Genomic DNA, 15,953 nt, shown 5'->3' with positions numbered 1-15,953 from the left:
TGAGGAAGAGTCTGTGAGTGGGCCTGGGAGGGTGAATGTGAGAGACTGAGCATGTCCCCTGACAGCCAGTCAGGAAACAGGAATTTGAGCCCTGTGAAGGGAAGGGGTTGCTAATAACCGGGATGAGCCTGGAACAGACGCCAAGTTCCTGGTGAGAACTCAGCCAGCTGACACCAAGATCTCAGCCTGGTGAGATGCTGAGTGAGGGAAGAGTCCACCTACCCGATGCCCACAGAAAACTGATCTGAGAGATGGTGCTAAATGGGCTTTGCCATTTTTGCAGTAACTTGTTACTGTTATTAAAAAAAAAAAAAAAAAAAAAAAGAGTTCGAGCAGCTGCCAGACCGCAGAAAACAGTTTGCAGAAGGTTAAAACCAGATGCAGGAAACGGGGACTTCACCGCAGTCATCCAGACAAGACAAGGCACAGGAGCCCTGGATCCTAAGGTCTCACACATCAAATCACAGGTCCTCCCCTGCAGAGCTGAGTACACCATTGATTTAAAGAACTCTGGATCTCGTGGTAGGGCAGCATTTTCCCTTACAGAGGCCACAGGGAGACAGGCTAGCTCCTCCATAATCCGGTAGGCCTACTTCTAGGTCTTGCATCTTCCCATCATTATGAGGTACCAGGTAGTAGCAGGCTCTCCGCCGTGCCCCTTGAGTTAGGAAGATCAGTGTATGCCTCGCCAATAACTTCCTTTAGATTACACAAACGAAGTGAGTTCTCAGTCAGGGTAGTCAGGGCCATTGGGTCTGCAGCCTAGCCCTTCAGCGGTTCTCGTCCATCCAGGTCTTGGTGGTGCTTCTCTTCGTGTTTTTAACTCCTCTGGTGAATCTATGTGCAGCCATGCTTAAAGCACAGCCCGAGTTCAGAGCTATAGGACTTGAGATGTAACGAACACTTATCTCTTGCCAGTCTTTGCACTGTGTGACAGGACTGACGTGCTCTCCTACGTTCCCTCTTCCGATTGCTAATAAGGAGACTATCGCCACCATCATCATCCAAACTTCAGTTGCAAACAGCTTTTAATGTAACATTTCAGTAATCGATGAGGAAACTTGCGCTTAAAAAAAATTGAACAGGCTAAATTAATTGCCTTATAAGAGTGAGGGCTAGTGAAACCTAATTTGAAATTCTTCTTTGCATTCCAAATCCTGGGTTTCCCCCACTACCTCCTTTGTATAAGGATGTGATCGTTTCCAGATATTTGAAGGTTTCTGGATATTTGAAGGATGTTTCTGATTTCACTTTGCCCGCACATTGATGTTCTGTGGTCAGAATAAACACTTCCTTCGTGTTAAAAGGGTTTGCAGTGAGTGGAGATCCAGTTCGTTTTGCAGACAGCAGGAAATGATTAGAATTTATAGACCCAACATCTGACCCCACCTCCAGTGTTCTCAACTGTAGGCTCTGGATCTTCAGGACAGAAGACTCAGGCAAGAGCATCATATCCTTGGGAAGAATGTTTTCAAGCCCAAGTAAAATAATAAATCTATTCACACAATTTCTTCAAATTTCTCCTCTACCACTTGAGGTGGTTGTATAAATACTACACAACTGACATCATTTGACACTTAAGTCACATGGGCCACACTGTGAGAGAAGGCTTGCCAGGGGCTACAGTGCACTCCCACATAATCAGAGAGCCTAGCATGACCCTGTCCCTCAGGAAACAAGAATGCAGACACGTTTGCCCACGTGTGAATACATGAGAGACAAGACATGCTCCACTGTGCGGCCACGGTGTGTGTTGGGTCATCACAGGCCCCCCGGACATCACAGTACTCTTCTGTGCTAACACAGTGCTGCCTTGTGACATCTCAACTCTCCACTGAGCTTCTAGAATGCTCCATTGTGCCAAGACAATGTCCTGTTGTGACACTGTAGCTCCACACTGATGTCCTAACGCTCTACCTTCGCAGTGATGCAGATGACATCGCTACTCCATCACGGCATTGCAAATTTTCTGTTGTGCCAAGCAATGCTGCCTGGTGACATCACAGCTGCCGGTGCCCACGCAATGGTGCACTATGACGTCACAGTTCCACTGGGACATCAGGATGTTCTGCCGAGGCATCGCTCTGCTCCACTGCTCCATCAGTATTCCAGTTCGCACGGTGATGTTCAATCGAGTGATCGAAGTGGTACCTGGTGGCCTTACAGCTTTGTTGTGACATCACGACTCTCCGTTCTGAGACAGTAATGCTTTGTGAACAGCATGGCTCCAAAGAGATGGCATAGTGACACGTGCCGTTTAAAAACTGGGTTCTGTGATGTCATAACGGAGCAGGATAGCTGCACAGTAGAGCACTGTGATGTCACAGCACAGCATTGCGACATCAGAATGAATCACTGTGATTGTACCAGCAGTGTTCCATTTTAAAATATACACCTCAAAGGGTTGATTCTTAGTGTTCAAAGAGGCCACGACTTCTTGCCCCAATCTTTTCCTAGAGAGGGAATATCTTGCTCAATGTATGGACGCTTCAACTGTCAATAAAAATGCTGTTGGCCTCTTAGTGTAGGCAGGAAATAGAGAGGTGGAAGTTCCTGGGCAGAGAGGGGGATTCTGGGAGAGAAACTGACATAAGAAGAAGAGTTTTGACCTAAACACTGGAAGAAGACGTTTGCATGAAACTGAGGATCAGGTAACCAGTCATGTGGCAGAACTTAGATTAAAATAATGGGATGATTAAGTTATAAGCTAGTCAGGGACAGATCCAAAACCTTTTGCCTAAGCATTTATTCATATATGAGAAGTCTCAGAGCCACTGTTTTTGGGAACAAAGAGAGCAGTTGAAAATCCCCACGGTTACAGATGGCAAAGTCCATGCATACTCATGACACCCAGAGAATCTGTTCTTAGAACCCAAGCTTAGAACCTGAGAAAAAACTCCCAGGTGGAAGATGGTTTCTTAGCAAAGGAGTCATTAACCAAGGAGGGGCCAAGTGAGGGAGACAGGCTACACACACACACACACACACACACACACACACACACACACACACACACACGTGCTGTGCCATGTGGCCAAGGGGGAAGGGGGTGAGCAGAGGCCCATGAGTAGCGGAGCCTCAAAGCACAACCCCAGAGACAAAACCTTCTCAGAGCTAAGATAGATAGACTCTCACTGAAGGGCAAGCAGCAGTGGCTCCAGCCCCCACACTGGCAAGAGCAGCCCGCTGGACCTGCTGGACCGAGCTGGAGGTGAGGTGGGGGGTGGGGTTGCTAAAGACACATGCTGGTCTGAGGACTCTGCAGTCACACAGAAGGGCAAAAGAAACCCTTTCCCAGAGCTTCTGGGCTTGAGGTGCTGAGTTTGAAAATAATAAAAGAAAAGGGAAACTGGGTATAAATAGTCATCGATGTTAAAAGGGAAAAGGCGACGACAGAATGCATAGGGATCCCATTTAGTTTTGTTTTGACTATCAGTGTAAGAATAATATGTTCAGTGATGATTACAATTTTATGTATCCTCTCTAAGAGAGATCAGAATAAAACAGACTTGGAGAGTGAAAAGACTAAAGAATTAAATGCTAGATGACAGGCCATGCCACAGAGGTTAGAGGATTCTTTAAATAGGAATAAAGAACCTTCAGAAGAATCCAATCTGGACCCTACAATAACAACAGAAGTGATAGTTCCAGATTCAAAAAAAAAAAAAAAAAGCAAAAGGTCGGGGAATTAGAATGGCAGCCCATAGAGATATTCTGAGTGAAGAACCAGCTTCTGTGTAATGAAGTCACCTTAGAGAAATGTCATATGATAGCTTAGTTTTGTCATATAGAACTTGAAAATCTAAAATATGTACATACGTTGATACACCGTACTCTTGGTGCCTGTTCAGAACTCCAATGGGCTTTGTCTTGAATTCTGATCTCCGTCTACAGACTCTTTAACAAACACGAAATACCTCGCAGTCAAGAAAAACTGAAATGTAAGAGAAATCAGCAATTCTGAAGTTCCTATTTCTTCCCTTACCTACCCTACTGTCATATACTATTAAGTCTAAACAAATGTTCTCCTTACTATCACAATATTCTCTCACTAGTGATGACAGCTTTTACCAAATGTCTGTAAATGATATTATGACTTGATGGGTCATCATAAACCTTAGGCTTTTTGTACAAGAAAAAGGAAAGCCCTTCGCTCTCCACTTTGTATCTTGACAAATGTCTCCACGGTCTCATTTTTCATTACCCTCAAAAACCAACACAAAAATGCTAAAACAGCAACAAGACAACCTGAGATTGGTGGCATTTACATCAAGGAAAGTCAGGTGAGTTGGTGGGAAAAAGTCACAAATGTGCTATGGAAAGACATACAGAATGTACCTAGAGTGGAAGCTTAAATGTGTGGGCCATGAGCAGGCTCTCCTGAGCACTCATTAGTACTTTAAGGGATTGGAAGGGGTAGCAACAGTAGTTATCTTGGGAAAATAGACATAGGCTATTTCTAATTCTTCCAAGAAAATTGGGGTATCAGCACACTTAGAAGAAATTAGAGAAAAGAGTTAGGAATTCTCTTGAGATGGCTCTTCAGATAGTAATTACCCAGGTATTTCCCTTCCGGTTTCCTGTGCCCCTGACTCTATTGCACAAAGACCCCTAGGTTTCTTATGTACACAGAGAGTGTCTGCATCACCCCTGCCTCCTAGTGAGAACCCAGCTCCTCCCCTGCACCCGAGGACCTGCTTTGGGATTTTGGAATTTCTTCCTCCAGGTCTTCTGTGTCACAGTTACCCTCTGAAAGCAGTTTTCAGGCTGCTGGGAACCTCTTCAGTGTGGCTGCAGTCAGTGTCAGCAAAAACGAAGGCAAGGGTTTCTAGGGCTGGATGGTGGCTAAAGAGCAGAGACTCTACTTTGTGCTAGTTAAAGATTCCTTCCTGTGACTGTGGAACACAATTTAGGGGCATCACAAGGAAGCCCTGTAGCATTCACTACACACATGCTCTACCAGTGGAAAATTTCATTTGCCAGATAAAAACACATCCTCATTCCCTTCACCAGTGAATGTTAAGCATGGCAGGTGTGACCCATCAACCCATGGGGTCTTCCCCACCTCTGTCTCTGCTGGGTGGACTTTAGGAAAGGCTAATCCTTATGGAACTCTGTGTAGATATTCGATACCAAAAGTTATGGCCACTGGCATCCTTGAGCAGATAATTTAAAGGCTTTTGGCTCTAAATTAAGACTCCATTAAGATAATAAAACGTTTCCTTCAAGTTTATTGTTATTCTGCCTAAGGGGTCTATGGGGAACACAGGATAAAAACTATGGAAGGAAAAAAAAACCCGTCACTATGGAAACAGGTTCATTTATTTTTATGGGCTGACTTCTAATTCCTCTCTCTGGGCAAAGCCCCCACTAACTTCTGATATTGGGAGACTGCACTCACTCACAGCACAGTTTACTGCTTGAGGTTGAACAACAGCCTTCCGATGGAATCAGAGTAATATGCCCCACCCCCAATCCCATTGGTTTGACTCTAACTGAATGCCTAACCAACAGGAATAAGGAGATCATGCTCAGAGCTAGCTGTGAGCAAGGAAAAAATAGCATATGATACTTTCTAGTTTAATATTAACTTGAAAAATTCAAAAACACTTGGTGTAGTGGTGTATGTATCCCAGCTCTCAGGAGGGACCAGTAGGAGGCTCACTGCAAGTTTGAAAACAGCCAGGGCTATATAGCAAGACCTTGTCTTGAAAACAAAATTCAATACCAGTAACAAGACCAACAAAGCAGAAAGGTCAGGGTTCAAGAAGCACAGACCCAGTTGCAGCTTTTTCTGGAGACTTGACTGCAATCTACTGACACATCACTGCTAGCATCGATGACCATCCCAAAAGGCAGCCTTCTTTAGGACCCCAAATTTCTCCTGTCAATTTCTTTTTGTTTTAAATTGCTATACAAAGTATTTTGTTGCTTTTAAAATACAATATTTCTATTTATTCTTTGAAATTCTCATGCAATATATTTTGGTCATAGCCACACCCTTAACTTCTCCACCGATTCTAGCTTTGTGTCCCTTTGGTTTTTTGTTTGTTTGTTTTTGTTTTGTTTTGCTTTTTATCAAACAATCCAAGTCCAATTTGCCGTGCCTATATACTCATATGTATGAGACCTTCCATGGTAACCTGGTCAACCTACCAGAGGCCATACACCCTTAAAGAAAACTGACTCCCCCTTCCCCCAAGAGGTCATAAGTAGACAGAAACTCTTCAGTAAGAGGTGGCATAGGCCATCACAGATGCTGTGAGTTTTTTAGTCCAGTGGTCACGTGATGTTCAGACAAGGCTAATTTGCTCCTGTCCTCTGTGACCTCTGCATTGTGTTTATGGCACTTTCAAACGTAACTTGTTTTGTCGATCCTTCCTCCATTCCCCCTACTAACGTGTCTGCTACTTGAGCCTTCCACCCCCAGCAGTCTCCTTTTGCCTCACACGTCACATGTGTTCCATGCCTTCCCCACCTTCCTTAAGACCTCTGCCTCTCTACAGCGCTCCCCTTTCTGACTCCATGTAATATAAGCATGTTCATGGCTCTACATATAGCCCCATAAAAGAAAGAACATGCTGTATTTGTCTTTCTGAGTCTCGATTGCTTCAATTAGGATGATTTCCAAATCCACCTATTTTCCTGGAAATTCCATGATTTTCCTTTTTCCTTGTAGCTGAATAAAATTCCACGGTGCACATCATGCACCACATTTTCAGGATGGTTAGCTGAATACAAAATTCTCTCTCCTACAGACAGCGTTTTTTGTGGATCAGCCAGTGCTGCGGTTTTCCATTAGTAAAATGTCAAAGAGAGGTGTATGGCAACTTTGAGAAACAGCAGAGAGTTGTGACTGACACTTGCTAGTACTGTCCTAACCCGTGCTGCTTTCGGGATACAAATAGCATCTTGATGACTTAACTGGACCTGTTTTAAGGCATCCCGTGTGTTGCTGTTTCTCTGCATGTTAGTGACATCATGGCTGGTGATACAGTGTGTTGTACAATCTGATTAACTGTGGCTGGCCAGTGGCAGCTGTGGGATGAGAACTGGTCAAGGCTCTGGAATGAAGCAGGGAGCAGTGACCACATGCAGAATTGACAGAAAGAATGGTGAAGTAATTTATCCATCAAGTCTGGTTGAACATTGGCCACTCCTCTTTTAGGAGACTCAGCCATTAGCCATAAGTCCTTAAAGGTTGCTGGATCTGAGCCAGAGAATGCATGACTCAGCAGGTTGGGGTTCAGACAAAGGTCAATGCAGCATATGTGCCCACATGTGTCTAGGTGTGTGTGTCTAGGGGCATGAAGACAGCTGCTGGTGTGGTAAAAGCTTCCCTGGAGTATGCATTCCTCACTCAATCTCTAAATGTTGTAGAAAGTTGTAGAGGTACAACTTTCCATACATTTGGTGTCGATGTCTAAATGTTTGATGTTTCCAAATGTTTGACGCCCAGGAGACATTAGCTCTTTGACTGCCTTCATCATCATTTTTGTTACAGACATTATTTTGGTTTATTTAGATCTGATATGAATATGAGTCTGTTCACTCCTATCCATATACCTCTTGTTAGAAGATTAAAAATGATCCCAAGTGTAGGATGCAGAGTGGGGTGAAATATACACAGAGTCTAAACAACAGAACCTGGGATAGGGCAGGACCCGATGCTCCAAGGACAAAGTTTCCAGAGAAGGAGAATGGAGTTAGTGTGTGAGGTGACGATTTCAGTCGGGCATTTGCTGTGTCTGTGGGTTAGAAATTAAAGACATGAGATGCTCAACTAACAGAAACATGTTGCCATCGCACTAAATCTTTGTTTCAGGTCAGTAACTTCATGTGATAAGAGGTGTCCAAGTCAATAGGAGACAGATAAATAACATAGTTCTTACCCCTGCTGACTTTATAGGGTAGAGGTCACAGCCTTCAACACAATGAGTCATCGAAAGAGGGAAGAACAAGCCTATGATGCTAACATTCTTACTCGGCTGAGTAGCAAGGAGTATGGGAGGATTAGCAATGACATATGTTTCATGTATTACTAAGGTAACACGTGCTCACTCCACCACACCTCTGCCCCATAGGGGAGCAATATAAAGAGATAGCCTTCCTTCCCTGTGTCCACATAAGCACACAGACACAATGGCATGGGTAGAGTTGGTTACATATATCTACTGTATTTACTAATTTGTGAGGTACCTTTTTACTTCAAAATACAATACGGAAAACATCTTTCATCTCACAGAGCTGCATAATGTCTACAGTTTGCCAACACTTTTCCCCCAGAGGGACATTCAGGTTATCAGTTTCTAACCAGTATGAAGAATCAATGTTATTCATAAATGACCTTATAAAAATCCACTGTGGTTTTAACGAGACAAAGCCCAATAGTGGAACTAAGTTTATTTATACCTTAACTAGAAGTCGTGTGGATGATACAAATGGGTCATCTGTACAAATCAAACAAGACTGATAGAGGATACTCATGAAGTTTACTTGACCTGGCCCTGTAGGGGCTCACAGAGACCAAAGCACCAACCTAAGAGCATGCAGGGCTGGACCTAGGCCCCCTGCACATTTGGAGCAGATGTGCAGCTTGGTCTTCACATGGTTCCCCAACAATTGGAGCGGGGGATTGTCTCTGACTCCGTTGTCTGCCATTGGATCTCCTTCCCGGAGCTGAACTGCCCTGTCTGGCCTCAGTGAGAGAGGATACTCTTAGTCCTGCTGTGATTCGATGTCCCAGGGAGGGTAGTGCCCAAGGGGAGCTTTCCTGTGTCTGAGGAGAGGGAGGGAGTAATGTGGGGAGAGATTTGTGAGGGTGGGACTGGGAGGAAAAGAGGCTGTGATTGGGATGTAAAGTGAATAAATTAACAAGGAAAAAAAAGTTTACTTATAAAGGTTCATCCCCCAATTACATACTGCAGGCTCTGTGGGGCGCTAACTGGCTGTGTTGTCTCTAGTGGGACCAACTGGTTCCTTTGATAATAATCTTCTCATAGAACCATTCAACGGGCACCAAGAACCGGTAAGGGTCACAGAGAATATCCCACTCCCAGGGTCTGAGAAGCTCCCACGAAAGTCTCCTTCCTGAAGGTTCCATCATATCCCTATAGAACTGCCCTAGAACTCAAACCTCCAAGCATTACGGACCTGTCGGGGAAACGCACACCATACTCAAATCATAGCCAAGAGCACACACATTGGGTAAGCGAATCTATCAAATCAAGAATCTATCAAATCAAGACTTCTTCTCAAAGAACTTACGCCATGAGCAGAATTCTTAATAACGATAGCGAGTGTGACCATCGAGGGCTTAGATGGAGCAGGGGGAAGAAGAACTAATAATTCCCTTTTAAATTAATTAAATCTACAATGCCTAGTAGACATCTACATGTTCATAAGCAGCAGGCTGTGAGCCCTAGGGATAAATGGATGGGGACGGCTGTGGAGAAGAGAAGAACCGGACAGAGAAAGGTAACTGCATGCCCTGGGCACCACCCCCACCGAGGAGCTGCAGGCAGAAACTAGGAATTAGCAAGGGAGGCCAAGGGTGTGGCAGAGCTACGAGGAAACCAAAGCAAAGCAGAAAGGGCAGACTAAGAGAAAGACAAGGAATAGACAGCTCAGCTTCACGACTCAGGATGTGGGGTGGTGTCTAACAGTGAGGGCTTTAATCAGAGCATCCTGGACACTGGTGTTATGACTTCCAGTTAAGGTAGGACACTCAAGCTCTAACCTCGGATTCCTTCTGGAAAACAACATCTGTGTCAAGTCTAAGAAGTAGTGTGATACCAAGCGGTTAAATAGACAGCCCAGGGCACCGCTGCTCCTAGTGTGACCCTTCCTACTCAACAGCAACAGCGGCTCTGCTGAGCTGCAGAGGAGCTGAGGCACGGTGGTGGTTGTGTTTTAGCTTGCTTCCCCTCCCCCTTCTCTCCCTGTGCTAGAAGTGCTGGCAATCACAGAATAAAGCAACCTGAATCATTGGATGAGGAGGGGAAATTCCGTCCTATAAGCGATCAAACGCTGATTTCATCGGTGCTGACAAACACGGTCCGGATGCTGAAATGCCACTCTCAGCAGCACTCAGGACTTTGGTAATAGAGTCCTTGCCTGCCTGTCATCAGGCGTCCTCTTGATGACAAGCTCTGAATAGGGCTTTGCAGCACACCATGCAATTATCTTCATCACCCACCTCGTGACATTGGGCTCCGTTTGCAGAGGAGATCCAGAACAGGAAATGCCTCTGCCCGTAGATGGGCCCACGTCTGTACACCTAAGCCAGGGAAACACTCAGGGAACACTGGCTGTGTGTCCTTCCCCACCCACCCCCAGCCCCCAGCTACTTATCGAGACAACCCACTCCTGCCGAAGCCGCACAGGGAGGCCACACTTCTGAGGAGAAGGGTAGTGGCTTTGTGGCCTGGCTAGGAAAGGTGCCATAGTTCTGACCTTGGAGCCAGCCGCACAGTATTGAATGCTGCTCCCTAGACAGGTACCTGAGAGGGCGGTGTTTGCACAACAATGATAAAGACCCCCACGGGAATTGCAAATTCCATTTGACTTCCAGCAGTCAAGCTTGCCTCTGGAGACTGAGAGGATTTGAGCTGCCAAGAAGAGTGGGGGGAGATCCACTCCACTCTTTGCCTTGCCTGAAAATTAGTATGGATTGACAAAATGAGACAGCACAGTAGCCTGGCAGATAGATGCTAATTGCAGCCGGGCCACCGGGGCTGGTCTAGCCCAGAGGAGGAAATTATCATTTTGATTATGTTCAGGGGGAATCTATTTATGAGTACGGGGTTCTTGGTTGAGTTAGATGGAATATTTTTTTTCTGGGTATAAAACATAAATTTTGGATATGAATAAATGGACACAGGTCTGTTCTTTGACCTGGAGCTTTTCCAATCGTCTCTGCTTGGGGAGCAACTTGGCAGCAGGAAGGTAGGTAAAGGAGCAGAAAGGTTTCTCGTTGGTTTACACCTGGGACCTAGCAGAGGTTTCTCCTCCGCTTTGACAAAGAAAAGCCATGTGAAAGTGGCCTTCGCTCCTCCACCCTGTCATAGCCAAGTCTCCTTTTTCCTCATGCTTTTTGCAGCCCAGGTGGCTCACCAAGGTGACAAAGAATGAGGAAGTTAAACAGGTGCAGAGGTGTCACTGACCCACAGCAAGGCAGAGACACAGGGCGGGTGATGCCCTGTCACAGACAGAGCCAAGTTCAAATTCTGTCTGGGCCACAGAGGAGGCACAGAGCCTTGGGTGAGTTATGAACCTTTGCTTCCTGAAGCACAAAAGGAGAGGGGAACAAAAACCCACTTAGGATCCCAATAAGGACAGGAGGGAACACAGTGTAAACAAGTAATAGACCTAACTGAAGGAGGCTTGCTCCGGGAACTCAGGAGGTACCAACAGAACGTAATAATTCTATGGAGGATGTATCTAGGCCTAGAGATGGTTGCATGTTGGTTTCGAAGTCATGAATTAGTTCTTTTTTAATGTATAATCAAAAACAGCAAAGAACAAATATTTGTTTTGTTTTTTTTAAAAAACAAACAAACAAAAAAATCCACAACGTTTCTATCAAGAAGGCTGGGGAGTCTTAGACTGAGAGACCCCAATGGGCTCAGATTCGATCCTAAGGTTAGCAAAATTAGCCAATCTTAAGTAGCCTAGTGGGTCAACCCTCCCCCCACAGCATGTCAATCCCATAGGTCCCCATATACTCTCTCGTGAAATTCTTGTCTCTCTCTGTTCCCTACCACTGTTGGTCTCCCCACCCAGTTTCCATTCACGTTCTCACCTGGAGCCAGGTGTAGAGACCCAAGGCTGTAGTCACTAAAAGCAGGGACAGGAGAATCCCGAGTTCAAGGTAAATGAAGCTTCCCCGTGAAGGAACCAGCAAGCAAGCAAACCAAACAACCGACTTTGTGGTTAACCTGCAACACGGACTCCCAGGTAAGAGGCTGGGAGGAGAGTTCAGTAAGGGAAGATTTGGCCAGGTAAAGCTCCAGGTTACGTCCCTAGCAAGGAAATAACAGTACATAGAAGGGTGGGGAGGCCCTAACCAAGATGGATTCTCCCAGGAACTGAGATGCAAGTTGAAGCAGGATTTAGAGGGAAGCTGCTTCAGAGCTGAAGGGAGAACAGCACACAGGTACACTTGGCAGGAGAGACAAGGCAGAGTCCTTGCGCCCAGGGAAGGCCGTTCCGGTGGGCAGGTTATGCAAACTGGTAGATCTCAGGAAATAGTGCTGACACGGCTGGACAGAGCTGTGGTTAGCGGGGGGGGGGGGGGGCTCCCAACCTTCTCTGCCACCCCCATTTTGTGATGAGCATGTCTTAAAATTCCTCAAAGCCTGGTTTTCACCCCCTGTGAAGTTATTGTAAGGCCCCCTTCGCAAGAGTGGTTATAGGAAGGAAGATGAAGTAACGTATAAGAATCTAGCACCTTCTTTGCTGACAACAAAATACTCAGCAGATACGAGCTGTTATGGTTAACGGGGAAAACAAGATGAACGTCAGGTTCGGCTAGCGGGAATGAAGCTGCAGGGGGAGGTGGTAGCTAGGGTTGGAGCATGGCTGAGTCTGGATCACAGGGAATGCGGGAAGGAAAATGAAACGCCATGGACTAAGCCTCTGCTCAGGACCCTCCTGCCTACCCCTCCCGACCCCCCACCCCAGCTTACCAGAATATGTAGGCAAGACTGCGGTCTTACAGCACAGAGGTGAGGAACAGGCTCAGGTCAGTGCACCAGTGTGTCCCCTGCAGGGATCCCATTCACATTCTGGGTCTGACCTTTGTGCTATAGGACTGTGTTACCAACTCTTGCCCTATCCACTGTACTCCAATGGTGCCTCCCTCTCTGAGGCAAATTTTCTGAGCATCCTTCAGGCTCACGGCGCAGACCACTGGGATCTGCTGCACCTGCATGTTCACCACGGGTACTTGAGTCTAAGAGCATCCTCTATTCAAGAAAGGGTGGAGCTCTCATCCTAGCAGATCTAGAGAAGAATGACAAATAACACCATGGTTGAAGGCTCTCGCAAACGTGAGAGGTCTACACACAACCATAGCTCGTCATGGGCTGACAAACACCGTCCTTCCAAGGGAAAACCCAAACGAGATCAATGGGACTTTTGCTGCTATGTCTTGCTAGCCTAGATTCTCCCGCAAGGGTGGAGCCGATGCAGGGAAGGTGAGATCTCATCTCTGGTATAGGAATGGGCCAATTGTGTATCTCTGGAGAAGGGAGCAGAAGTTAGTGCAAATTATGTAAATGGCGTAATTATAGGTATCTCACAGAAGTGTCAGCAGGCTAATTTCTCAGGCCATTTTGCTGAGTTAGCCGGGCAGCAGTTTCAGGGAAAACAGACCCACAGCTAAGATTTTACGACATTGTGCAAAAAAAGATCCATCGGATTAGACTTTGTCTTCTCAGGGCTCCCACTGGATTAGTGAGACTGCTTCTCTCCACACGTCCCTCCCTCTGCCTCTATACAGGAGATACCTCAACATATGGCATCACAGAGAGACCCAAGGTCTGGGGAGAGGTCAGCAAATCTCAAGTTCCAGTCCAGACTTCCTTTCTCCTTCCCTCTTTGGGCCCAAACTGAAGCCACAGCCTGGCTATCCTGGATGAGCAAATCTGTGGGGCTACAGGTTCAGCCCCAGATGGGGCCAATTCTTGCTACTCAAGGCTGAGGCTCTGCCCCAAAGCCCTCTTGCTCACCCGTTGTCTCTTGTTAGGTCTACAAACAGAAGGTCCTGTGACAGGCAGCTTCCTCTGGCTGCCTTGCCTTTCAACAGACAGCAGCCCAGCTGGCCAACCCTTGGGCACTTTTCAGCTTCTGCTCCTCACATACAGCTAAAAAAAAAGAGGCCAGGATGGGAAACCCTCTGTTCCTGATTCGTGATTCCTGACCCCTGGGCACCCGAGAGTTGCTGTCAGGAAGGGCGGCTGTTTTAACTTCACAGCAGAGGAAGGGTGTGCATTTGGAGTTAGTCAGTAATGGCCCAGACTCTTGGAATTCTAGCAAAACCCCGCAGTTAAGTATAGAGAGAAAATGGAGGCCAAATGACTGAGCCACAAAGCCCAGTGTCGGCTCCATGAGGCTGAAGAAATGGTGCGCAGCGTTTGTGGAGTGCGTGACAGGGAGCAGCGCTGTCTGTTCACTCGGTGTTGGGGTTCCAGGTGTGCACCGCCACACCCAGCTGTTGTTGTATAAAAATGGGAAGAAACAGGAGCAACGTGGCTATAAGATAACCAAGCCTCCCTTGATTTCTCAAAGATAAGCAACCCAAGGCTTGACATACGAATTCTTGACAGGTGTTCCAAAAACAATTAAAGGAGAAAAACTAGTTTTCTAAAAAGTAACACGAATCCTGAAAGAAAGACATCCTCCCCTTCCCCCCAACACCTTTCTCAGCCCCGAGCGTAGGAACTAAGACTTCAAACACAGAAGACAAAGGCCTGTGTTTCTACCACTGCGGATTGAGCCGTGTTCTTAGACAGCACGCCAAAAGAACATGCATCCAATCAGCACGTCTTGCCTCTCAGAAAGAATACATTTTGTACTTTGGAGAACACCATCACGGGAAGGTGGGCCCCGTGGAGTTGCTCAGGAGGCAAAGCGCCTGCTACCAAAGCCTAAGAATTTGTTTTCCGTCTCCCAAAGGTAAAAGGCGGCGATCGAGTTCAAGGTTGCCCTCCGACTTTCACATGAGCACTGCAGTGTGTGCCCCACCCCCACCCCCGTACCTCATATGCACACAAATGCCCCTTTACAAAGAAAGCGCAGAACGGACAAAATATTTACAAATTATTTAATTTGCAAACTGTAGATCTGACAGATTTGCACTTACAGCTTCTTTAAAAAGAACTCACAAGACGTTGACAAGGTGACAGATAACTAAATCATGATGCTAAGATTCTAAGGGACACTTCTCCTAAGACCACTCCCAAGACATGGAAAAGATGTGTCTCTTCACCAACTGTTAAAACCGTGGATCAAACCCACAGTGAGGAACCAAGCAACACGTATTGGTGTCTGTAAGGAAAACACAGGCAATGTGTGTGAGCAATGGTGTGGAGAACTGGGACCCTCATGCACTGGTGCACAGGATATGTAGTAATACAGAGGTCTTCGAGAGCAGCCCTTCAAACCAATATCATGGGACCCCGGAACTCTACTCCGAGGAATATGAAAACATATGTTCACGAAACCGGCCTCCAAGGCGGTGTGAAAGTAGTTCATTTTTTAAATTACTTAACTACTAACTGACAAATTTCATAAAAACCTGTACTCAGATGTTCCTTATAGTCTTATTTGTAATAAATCCATATTGGAAATATCTCGAATTTCTCTGCTGAGAAAGGGATTGAAATTTGTGATGTATTTGTTGACTAGAAAACTCTCCAACCATCAGAAAGGAATGAGCACTGAGGAAGGCCACAGATGGATAAGCTTTGAAAAAAAATTATGTTAAAAGTGCAAGACATCAGACACAAAGTATCAGACGTTATAGACTCCATTGATACAGAATGTCAAAAACAGGAAAATCCACAGGGTTAGAAAGTGGTTTCCCGGGCTGGAGAGATGGCTCAGCGGTTAAGAGCACTGACTGCTCTTCCAGAGGTCCTGAGTTCAATTCCCAGCACCCACATGGTGGCTCACAACCATCTGTAATAAGATCTGGGGTCATCTTCTGGCCACAGGCACATACGCAGACAGAAAGTTGTATGATGTATACATAATAAATAAATAAATTTAAAAAAAAGAAAAGAAAGTGGTTTCCCGGGCTGAGGTAAGAGGAGGCTGTTGGGAATGAGAAGTGGCTGCTAGGAAACACCAGCCCTTCACTTGAGGATACATTGTAGCGAGGTTGAGGGCATCTACTGTGACTTCATACCACGTGTATGGATTAACCCACAGGTTAGCTATATACTAAG

The 15,953-nt window shown here is 46.0% G+C and overlaps 1 protein-coding gene and 1 long non-coding RNA gene across 3 annotated transcripts in view; one reads left to right on the top strand and one right to left on the bottom strand.

The window, feature by feature from the left end:
• The window catches only part of Rasgef1b (RasGEF domain family, member 1B), a 528,207-nt gene that overhangs the window by 170,455 nt on the left and 341,799 nt on the right, over nt 1–15,953 (bottom strand). The gene's annotated exons all lie outside the window — the stretch shown is intronic.
• Nucleotides 3,066–15,373, top strand: LOC148001222 (uncharacterized). The gene is made up of 4 exons (XR_015637302.1): nt 3,066–3,211; nt 11,102–11,262; nt 11,785–11,958; nt 13,505–15,373. It is a non-coding gene; the product is annotated as an uncharacterized LOC148001222 (long non-coding RNA).

The sequence above is a fragment of the Rattus norvegicus genome, chromosome 14 (assembly GCF_021556685.1).
Source record: "Rattus norvegicus strain SHRSP/BbbUtx chromosome 14, alternate assembly SHRSP_T2T, whole genome shotgun sequence".
NCBI classification, from domain to species: domain Eukaryota; kingdom Metazoa; phylum Chordata; class Mammalia; order Rodentia; family Muridae; genus Rattus; species Rattus norvegicus.
This window is presented reverse-complemented; position numbering and strand designations above follow the sequence as displayed.